Source organism: Sinocyclocheilus anshuiensis, unplaced genomic scaffold, assembly GCF_001515605.1.
Source record: "Sinocyclocheilus anshuiensis isolate Anshui unplaced genomic scaffold, SAMN03320099.WGS_v1.1 scaffold701, whole genome shotgun sequence".
NCBI lineage: Eukaryota > Metazoa > Chordata > Actinopteri > Cypriniformes > Cyprinidae > Sinocyclocheilus > Sinocyclocheilus anshuiensis.
In genome coordinates this window covers 21,715-32,235 of record NW_015539895.1, presented here as the reverse complement: position 1 = coordinate 32,235, position 10,521 = coordinate 21,715, and positions in this window count along the sequence as shown.

Here is a 10,521-nt window from a genome sequence, read left to right as displayed (position 1 = left end):
TTTACTTTCATTTTAATTATATAGATTATAATAGATAAATAACATGACTTAACAAATCTATAAACATCTCATTATTATGAAAGCAATTTTAAAGTCCATTAAATACTAGCTTGACCAAGCTGGCATGAGGAAAATTTATTTACAAAACAATTTATTTACAAAACCATGCAATTACAGCAAAAAAGCAGCAGTTATACAATAAGTGTAGATAAAATATTTAACACATTTTGCAAAATTACCCATGCATTTACTTGAATGAATGAGGCATTTATATGTACACTTGGACTGTAACATTTAATAAAGGTTAAAATTTAAAAAATTTAAAAGGTGTTTTGAGAAACACATTGGTAAATGGCAAAGTTTTTGAATGAAACATTGTAAAATAATTAAAATAATTGAAATAATTATTACCTAACTGTTACTATGAATAATTTTTAAAGGTAATCAGTGAATACTGTTCTTGGTTGTTGCTCATTGTGGGTCATTGTGCAGCATGTCTTTCCACATCTTAGTCCAGTGAGTACTTTGCTTGGGAGCTTTCATTTCTGCACCTGTAAAGAGCAAATAATGCACAAGTATCTATTACTAAAGGTCTAACTGAATGCACCAAACTGAATGAAAGTAAATATATATATATATATATTGTATCAAAGCACATGTTGTTTGTTTTACTTATTATTATTTACCCATTTAATTATTAAGTGGTAAGTGGCTGTGTCCAGTATGATTAAAATTTAAAGTGTGTATCATCCTAATTAAATAGATCCAAAAATGAATTTACTCCCTTTATGTCGTCTACACGTGACAAACCTGTTGGTTTTGATTACCAGCATTCTTCAAAGTATCTTCTTTCTTCTGCAGAAAAACAAAAGTCAGGGGTTTGAAAAAAAATGAGGGGGAATTGATGTAATAATGTAAATGATGACAGAATTCTGGGTTAACTATACTTTTAAGTAAATTAGTAGAAACACTTTTCACTAGTTATCACTGTGCAGAAAAATAACAGTGAATGCCACAATAAAATGCTTGAAAAATACACATTCAATAGAATGCGGAAACTAAAACTACAATCTTTCTCCTTGTATGCGCTGGACCGTCATCATCACCCTCCTCTTCTTCATCTGTTTGTTTGCGGATCGGAGTGTTGTTCGTCAAAGTTTAGTGCAGCGTAAACATTCCAGACTCACATAACTGTACTTAGATCAAAGATCAAAAACATCTCGTTGATTTATTAACTTTAGGTGGAGCATAACGAAAGTTTTCTGGCAAATCATCAGTCTCGCACGCAAATTTAACCTTTTGCAAGTTTCATTATGAGCTTGCTAACTAAAATACTAAAATATAAAAACTAATCTATGCTTACGAGAAATATTTAATCAAAAGAATCCCATACATCCACATCTCTTGGTAAATAATTCATTGTGATTTGCTGTTATCACGGCCCAGAGCACAGCACAGCAGATTGACGGAATTGCAATTCGGTCCTACAAATGGCAGCCGCACCACTGTGTGACGTCACATGAAAACTATGAATAGCTACTCAGAATTACTAACTCCCAAAATGCATTGCGGCATGAATAAATGATGCAATTGCTTTGTTTTACTGTTGTTGTTTTTTTATTTGTTAATTTTATTTGCTGTCTTGTGTCAGTAGTAGCACAACAAAAAGAGCAAATAAAATGGTTATTGTTACAATTAATAAAATAAATACAATTTAATTGTTACCATTGTTGTGTTTGGTGTGCTGAATGTTGAAGTCTGTGTGTGACTGTGTGGACCATGTGAGCATGGTTAATTGCAAGATTTTGTCACAAATATTAAAAGATTATATCAACCCAAATAAAAGCTTCAAAAGGTGTTTATGTGTCTGGGCTAAAGCACTGTAACACTCTTGGGATTTTACAGATCCATGTAAATTCTCTTCAGGGACTTCACCTACCTCAGGGTTATTGTTGAGTTGATCTTTTAATTTCGTTCCTCTCTTGATTTTAATCACAGATACAATTTTAGAATTTTACTGCACCATTTTTATCTCAGCTGCAGCGTATTGTGACAGTGATTGAAAGCTTAAAATGTTTTAAACAGGGTGGAAGGCCTCCAGTGCAGTTCAGATTAATGTCGCCACTCGGCTATGAAAAATATTTGCCTGAATAATTCATCGCACTTCCTTCCTTTCTCCTCATCATTCATTTATTCCTTCATTTTATTCTGGAGCAATTACTGTAGCCCGTGTCCTGTTCATCAGTCCAGGGACTATTATTAAATCCTCTCCTCTTGTTTTTTCCCCTTTTGTAGCACAGGCACAGAGCCCAGCCAGAGGTTGCACCCACCTGCTTGATTTAGGACTTCTCTGAACAATTAATGACCGTGTCACATTATCACAAACAGGGAGAACAGAAGCCGGAGGATTTGTTGAGTGTTTTTTCAGCATTCGAAAATGGGCACCGCAGAATAAATTAGCTCTGTATTGACTTGGATCGTGCTATTTCCTGCTAGAAAACATAAAACCCTCCCTGCAGTTAAACAGGCTCAGATCCAGGGAGAAAAAGCCGCCCTGGAGGGACTGGTTTCCTAATGCTTCATGCGCTTACAGCATGCATGTTTAAAAAGACAGTCAGTGCCACAGGTAGCAAATATGAGCTTTTTGGCTATTTTTGGATGCACACCAAAGATGTGGTATGATCTGAGCTTGATGACTTAAAGAATAGGTTTGTGCCTTGTGACAAACCACAGTGGATGATTTAGGACAAATATAGAGTTGGGAATTACATTGGCAGGCTTGTACAGCATATGTGTCTTTGCTTTATAATCTTTGATTTGCCCCGGCTGGATATTTCTGCCTCTTTCATGTTTGTGAATTAATTTGAAGTGCTAGGCAACTGAAGCATTTCAGAGAAGAGAGAAACAGTGTTAATCCTCAATGACTTTAAAGCAGCATGCTGTTCCATCTTTATAAATTGAGCCGCTCACCTATGCTTTCTTTTAAAATGCTGTGTGCTACACTTTGTGCAGCCTTGTCTCAATTTTCATACACGTTTATCATTTATCTTGAGCTCAGTGCGACAGCAACAATAATTGGTAAGAAAGCACAGCTGTTATTCAGTTTTTATTTAGATGATTTTTCTTGTTAGAGAGAAGTTATTTGTTATTTTTTGCTCCAATCACCTGTTTGTATCAAAGCAGTGTGCTTGAGGATAAACATATTAAGGGAAACTGAGAAATTGAGAAACTTTCTGTCAAAATTAAGGGGGTTGCCAGGGTGTTGCTATGTACTGGGTATTTGGAATGGTTTTTAGTGCACTGGGCTTTAAAAATGCTCTGGTATTGTAGGTGGTTTTGATGTTCTGGGTGTTTGCTAAGTGCCTAGCAAGACGTTAGGGTGTTCAGGGTTAGTGTTTACTGGAATAAGTCCAAAGAGACTGTCTTCAAGCTTTTATCATACACTTTTTTTCTTATGGCTTGTGTCCTTCCATCAGTGTTAGGCTGATGATACACAGGGCAACTTTTTGAGCAATTTTGCTGGGCAACTTTTTTTGAGCAATGTTGCTTGGGCACTTTCTTATTGAGGATGGGTAACAAATTTAAATCTGGATACTTTAGATCGGTCGTGGGCCCTGTGTCTCACCTGGTTGCCCATTGAGGGCAACATTGCCCAAAGTTGCCCTGTGTATAATGAGCCTTATTTATGTTTTTCCACCTATCTTAGCCAAACTCGTAAATCTGATTGCTTAGAGAAGCAATTGTTCACCCCTTGTTGTCAAGCTACACCGTCTGAGATCTCATTCATGTCTGTAATGCAACTGGTGTGTGACTAGTTGTGCGCTGAAGTTACTGTTTGATAAAATAGTGCTGTCACTTGCATTGCATATATAGAACATTAATGTATTATTGTGAGAAAAATGGAAATTTATCATCCGAATAATACTGTTATGAGCATAATGATTGCATGCGTTTCGTTTATTGGGATGATGCACACAAGTACTTGAAATACGTAAGTGACACATTCAAATCGCTAATGAAATGTCAGGATGATGGAATAAGAGTGGGTGTTTTGAAAAGTGTTAACAGTCACATTATGCTTGATGTATATAATGGAAAAATAAAAATATCAAGCAAGGCTCATTGGTAAAAATGTGCCTGTGCTGACTTTTCTGATGATATGTTTCTTGTTGCACATTCTTTTTAAATATCTATAATCTTGAAATGAATAAAAGTTGTTGGTGCTTTACTGCTACTAGTGTACATTTCAGCATGGAGATGCATTTTTCCAGTGAGCCTAGCTTGGGCAAAATATTAGGTCAAAATATTGCTCTGAAATATAAGTAATCCTGTCATGAAAAGCACCTTCCATGATTTATATTTTTGTTTTGAATACTTTTGCTGCATTAAGCACTAAAAAGATGATATTATGGTGTCCATCATTGTTTTTTTTTTCATCTGCTAAAAGCTGATATGGGTTTCAAAGGAATGAGTAATACAATTACCGTTCAGAGAGAATAATTCGTAAAGTAACACCCATTCAAATTTAGAGAAAGTAATTGAAGCAACTTCTGACTCTTAAACGTACATAATTTAAATATAATTTAAATATGGATTTTAATTGCTTACATAGTTGTGAAGTGATATGAACTGAAGCTTTCTAGGCAAAAACAATTTTGTCACCTCTTAGATCAACAACACGCTCAAAAGACATAAACACTTCGCTTCTTACTGACGTCTGACACATCTTCTCACCTTCCAGTGTGAGAAAGTGTGTCGGGACTGTGTTCAATCTGGTGCTGTGCTTCTGTCTCTCTGGTTTGGTTAAAGAGCAGCAGGCCCATTATCTTCTTATTTGTCTGACGTTGTTGTTCATGTTGGCTTAATGATTGGAAACAGCACGGCTCTTCATTGGCAGGCTTGTCGTTGTGTCATAATTGATGAGGTTCTGTAATTAACGCAGTGGAATTAGACAAGCTCTATGGAACATGGTCCCCAGAGGTTAAAGCCGCAATGCTCACCTCACAAAAAGCTGGCCAATCCTTGAGTTTAGGGTGGGCCCGTCTCAACTCGCTGGCTCCAATATGTGTTATGATTCAGGATGCCAGTATTTTGAATGAAGTCTGTGCAAATGATTTTCTCGTTTGCGCTACTGTCGTCCTTGTGGCGGTCATTTCCTCTGGCCCCTGGCTGGACTCGCTGTGCTCTGTTCTGATGGGCGCTGAATCTAAACAGCTCTGCCTGTTAGCCAAACTGTTTATCTCTCTGTTTCTCTCTCTCTTTCTCCACCTTCAATTTGTCAGTTGTCTCCCCAGCCATTCAGCCCGTGTTTGCAGCTACAAAACCAAACCTTTTTGTTCCCCTCTGGTTAGAATTCACGTCCCTCTGTTAATTGGCTATATTAACTGTGTCTGATTGAAGCACATTTGCCCAGGCAAAAAGAGAGAAAAACGCACAAATAGCCAACTCGGGGGACAATTATCTTTTAAAATTGAAGGGACGTCTCCATTACCAGTCAGATCCTTTGTAGTTTAAACGATTTGCTGTAACACAGGGCTCTGTGGTGTTTTTTTATTTTATTTTATTTTATTTAAATAACACAATAAATTCCACCACCATGTGTTCAGCAAGCTAGTAAAGCTTTATGCAGCACAGCCCTCCCTCATTTGAAGTACAACTAGTTGATGCTTATTTTAATTAGACGCTCATTCAAACATTAATGAGAATATTGTTTTGAACTCTGGGACTCTAGCATAGGACTCTATGTGTTGACTCTTTGTTTGGAATGGACACTTCAGTTCAAAAGTTTGGGGTCACTAGGTTTTATATGAAACTAGAAAATATGAAACCAAGACAAATGCACCAACCAAGCATCAAATCATCATATCAGAATGATTTCTGAAGGATTGTGTGAAACTAAAAATTAAGTAATTGCTGCTTAAAATTCAGCTTTGCCATCACAGGAATACATTTTGAAGTATATTCAAATAGAGTACCGCTATTTTAAATTGTAATGATATTTCACAGTATTTGTGTTTTTACTGTATTTTGATGAATGAATGCAGCCTTAGTGAGACTTCTTTCAAAAACATAAAAAAAAATACCAACCCCAAACTTCTGAACGGTAGTGTAAAACAAAACATTCTGCAGTACAGTCATTAAATTTCATGTAATGCTGGTTGCTGAAGCACCTGCTGTCAAATTGTGACACAGTGTGAAACAGAGAGGCATAAAACAACTGATTTAATATTAAAGTAAAAATTTCATTTTATTTTATAGAAAAGAGCGGCCAAGACGATATTCTTTAAAATCTGACCTTTTGTGTTCTGAAAAAAACTTACACTGATTTGGATTTATTTTTTTTATTGATCATTTGAGAATTTTCACTCCCATTTATTTCATAAAAATTAGACTAAATTGATGCAAACCATTGTTTCACCAGAAAGATACACTTGGCTTGGTTTTTGCATGATTTACCAGACTGTCTTATGTTTTAGAACACGTGTGTGTGTGTGTGTGTCAGGTGTGATGCACCATCAAAGTGTTCCGTGTCTTTTTGCATGAAGGAAGAGGTGTTGGAGCGTCGGTGCGTCGGGAGCTTTCAGGCCTGCTGCAAAAACTGTGGGGGTTATGACACTTGTCGTTGTTTAATTGCCTGCAGCTCTGTGGCGCCAAACTCCTGCAAACTTTTCTTAATTAGGACCACTGCCAGCTCTGACGAGCACACAGGAGCTGGAGACGCAGGAGAGGATGAGCGAAGATATTTTGGCAATTAAGAAGCATGATGAATGATCTTCTTTAGGAGGGAAAAGGAAACTCTTTAAACTATCTCTGCATGAACCTCGTTTTTAAGATCATGAATGTCTTGTAAAGATGAAAAACACGGCGGTGACAGCTGATGCATGAAGGATCAGTCAATGACAAGTATTTGATAACAACGATTAATTAATTTAATTAACTGGTTATATGGTGAAGTACAGGAAATGGAAAGGTGAGATATGTCATAAATGACAGCTGTCTCATCAGCAAAAGAGCAGAGCCAAAAATGTAAAACATTAGGGAGGAATTAAATAAGAATGATTTATGCCTGCTGAAAGCGTTGATGTTCAAATGTTGTCTGTGTTTGTGTTTGTGTCTGTGTTCACTAAAGGAATTATGCAAAACAGTTAATTATCACAGAAAATTATTGTTCTTATTCAAAATCATTTGAATTCATTCTAAACAGATATATATTCTATATATATAGTGTTCTTCTGAAAAAAGTGGGATCGCTGGAATATAGCTTGAAAGTAAAGTCTGTTGAAGCCGTCATTTTCAAAGCCTAGACAAGCATGAAACATGACAGATTTTCATAGAAAATCCATATGGCCATGATTTCTTTTTTTCTCTCTTGCTCCAAGACCATTGTGATACCGCTTTAGTCACGAGCAGAACACACAACACACAGCCCATGCAATTGCATATCAACAAGAATTTACTGTGCGTAATATTCTATTAGCTGTTGTAATGAAGATAAATGAATTTGTGGAATGTTATTGGAGAGACAATCAACAGTACAAAATGTTTATATAAATTAATAATGGATGGCATGTGAGTGCGTGGGTGACCAGTTTTCTTTTGGAATTTGAAAAGACAACTGTTTCTGTGAAAAGAAACACAATCTAAAGGTTGGTAATCAGTGTTATTTTAGTATTGTTTGTATACGATTATAGTATTATAGTAATACCTTGAATGTATTCATTTATTTTAGATTTTCAGTTTTCATCTTAATTTTAGTTCACAGTTTTATAATTTTGTTATGTTCTTTTGTCATTTTTATTCATTTTTATAAGTTTAAGTTTTTCATTTAATATTTATATTTTATATTTCATTTCAACTTTATTTCAATTAACGAAAATGATTTGAATAGTTTTAGCTAACAGGATTGTTGATAATACTGCACTTAGACACTGAATCTTATCCAGAACAGCACTTATTACCACTAAAGCAGAAGGAAATCTTGATCATCATGGTACAAAACATAAATCATCTGACACTGATAATTCAACGGCAGTCAAATTATTTTGTACTTGCTAGCTGTAGCTAATGCATTCTGCAAAAAACCCGGAATATAAAGACACAGAGGCTGAAGTTCTTTCATTAACAGCTGCTGAGTAGTGTGAGAAGCTGTAAACATAATACATGGCTGTTGTCATGACAACTAATTTAGCAAAAAGCACTTTATTTGAGTTCAAATGTTTTGTTTTGTGCTCTTCGGCAACCTGCTTTTGTGACACAAAATGCTAGTCATTTGTGACTGGTTAGCATGGAAACAATGGTCAAAACATATGATTGTCACTGTGGGTTGATAGTGTGTATAGTGACCTATACAAACTACCAGGACAAAGTTAAAATCCTTATATTGTAACATATTTGATCAATAAGCCTGTTTCTGATTCTAAATTGGCATAATGTGATACAAATTCTTACTTTGTACTGACACCACCATGTTTATGAAGTTAAAAATCAGTGTTAAGGCAAAGCAGGAACCGAATCACGCTTGGATGTTCATTGCATTTATCCATTGACCTTAAAAATCCCAGGACCAACAGAAGCAGATGTAGGGGATGAAACTAAATATGTCTCAAGTTCATTTGAATACTTTATGGAAGCTTGTTTCTGCCATGGAATAAAAATAATCATTTGTGGCTTTCTATCTCACAATTCTGACTTCTTTTTAATCAGAATTGTGAAATATAAACAGCTCATAATTCAGATATCTTCTATAAAATTGCAAATTTGTCACAATTCTGACTTTATAATTCACAATTGCAGGTTTATTTCTCGCAATTCTGACTTTATTTCTCAGTATTGTGAGTTTATATCTCACAATTCTGAATTGCAAGATGTAAACTTGCAATTATGAGAAATAAGTATGAATTGTGAGATAAAAGGTCGCAAAACTTTTTTTTTTCAGTGGTGGAAACAAACTTCCATATACTTGAATTGGTCCAAAAGTGATTCAGATCACTTTATATGTTGTTTTATGTCAAAAAACACTATGGTGATGATTGAAATGTAAATGTTTTTGACATTTCAAACCTTAATATTGTCATTTACATTTCAGATTTGACTTGGAAATTAGCAAATATTCATCTACAGGCCTGATCTCTCAATCAACAGTAACAGAAAGAGCTAAATTATTTGTGCACATCATAGCCAGCAAGTGTGTGCACCTAAACACTCTGTATAATAAAATGATATCCATGTTTGGTGTCAATATGATCTCAGATGAGTAAAATGTGATTTTTTTTAATCCCACAACTGGCATGAGAGCCGCCACCATCTGTGGTGCGTTCACTTGCCGTTCACATGCTTTTCCCAGCTCTCAACAGCTCATCAGACCTGCGTAGTTCCTTCAAGTCACCTCTCTGTCTGTATGCAGAAGGTTGGAGCGAGGAGGAGGATAGTCTGATGTGTTTTGGCTAAATCCCAGGAGGCAAAAGGGGTGCAAGCAGATGCCCAGCACTTTGAGAGTGGGTGGGTGTCTCACATAATTGGATTTGTCAGACATGAGCTGTGTGGTGGAAATAGACAGAACGAAGCCTTTGATTAAGCTTGTCGCCCTCTCTTCCCTATAATGCTTATGGGGAGCGCATATATCCCAAATTCCATCACACAGAGCCAGTGCCCAGCTCATTTTCAACAGGGTAATTTTATACTGTCATTCTCCTGAGGTTAAAACACACACACACACACACACACACACATACACACACGCACGCACATACACACTCCTCTAGAAAACACAAATATATGAAGAGATTCTATGTGTGGCGAACAGTTTGATTAAAAATAATAATGGAATATCAGACTGAGCCACATACAGTTGCCCCAAACAAATTTGGATGGTAAAACCACACTTAAAATTTATGAATGCGATTGAATTTGATAAAATTAGACCTTAGACCTTTTATATAATCTATTAGACCCTTTATCAGAACTAATTTCTGCCCAAAACTCATTTTTGCCCAAATAATTGTTTATCCTGTCAAAAATTTCCTACGTCTCTGATATATAGAATGTGAAATAGTGTCCAAATAATTTCTTATTTTTGAACAATATATTCACTTTATATAAAAACTTAGTTCTGAAAATAATACTTAATATTTATTTTAAATTATTTTAAATTTATTTATATATAAATATATATTATACACACACACACACACACACACACACATACATACAGTACTGTGCAAAAGTCTTAGGCCATTACTATTTTCACCAACAAAAAAAAAGGTTTTAAGCCAGTTATTTTTATATTTTTTTACATGTCAGTAGGAAATAGTTTACATTTCCAAATATTCCTTTTGCCGTTAATTGTAATAATTCATTTCCGTACCCACTGTATATATATATATATATATATATGTATATAATATATTTAGCTAACTATTTTGTGACAAAAAATTGTTTAATATTACATTTACTAATGTAGCAATGCATTTACACACTTTATATTATACTGTAAATAAATAAATACTTGTGTGTGTGTGTGTG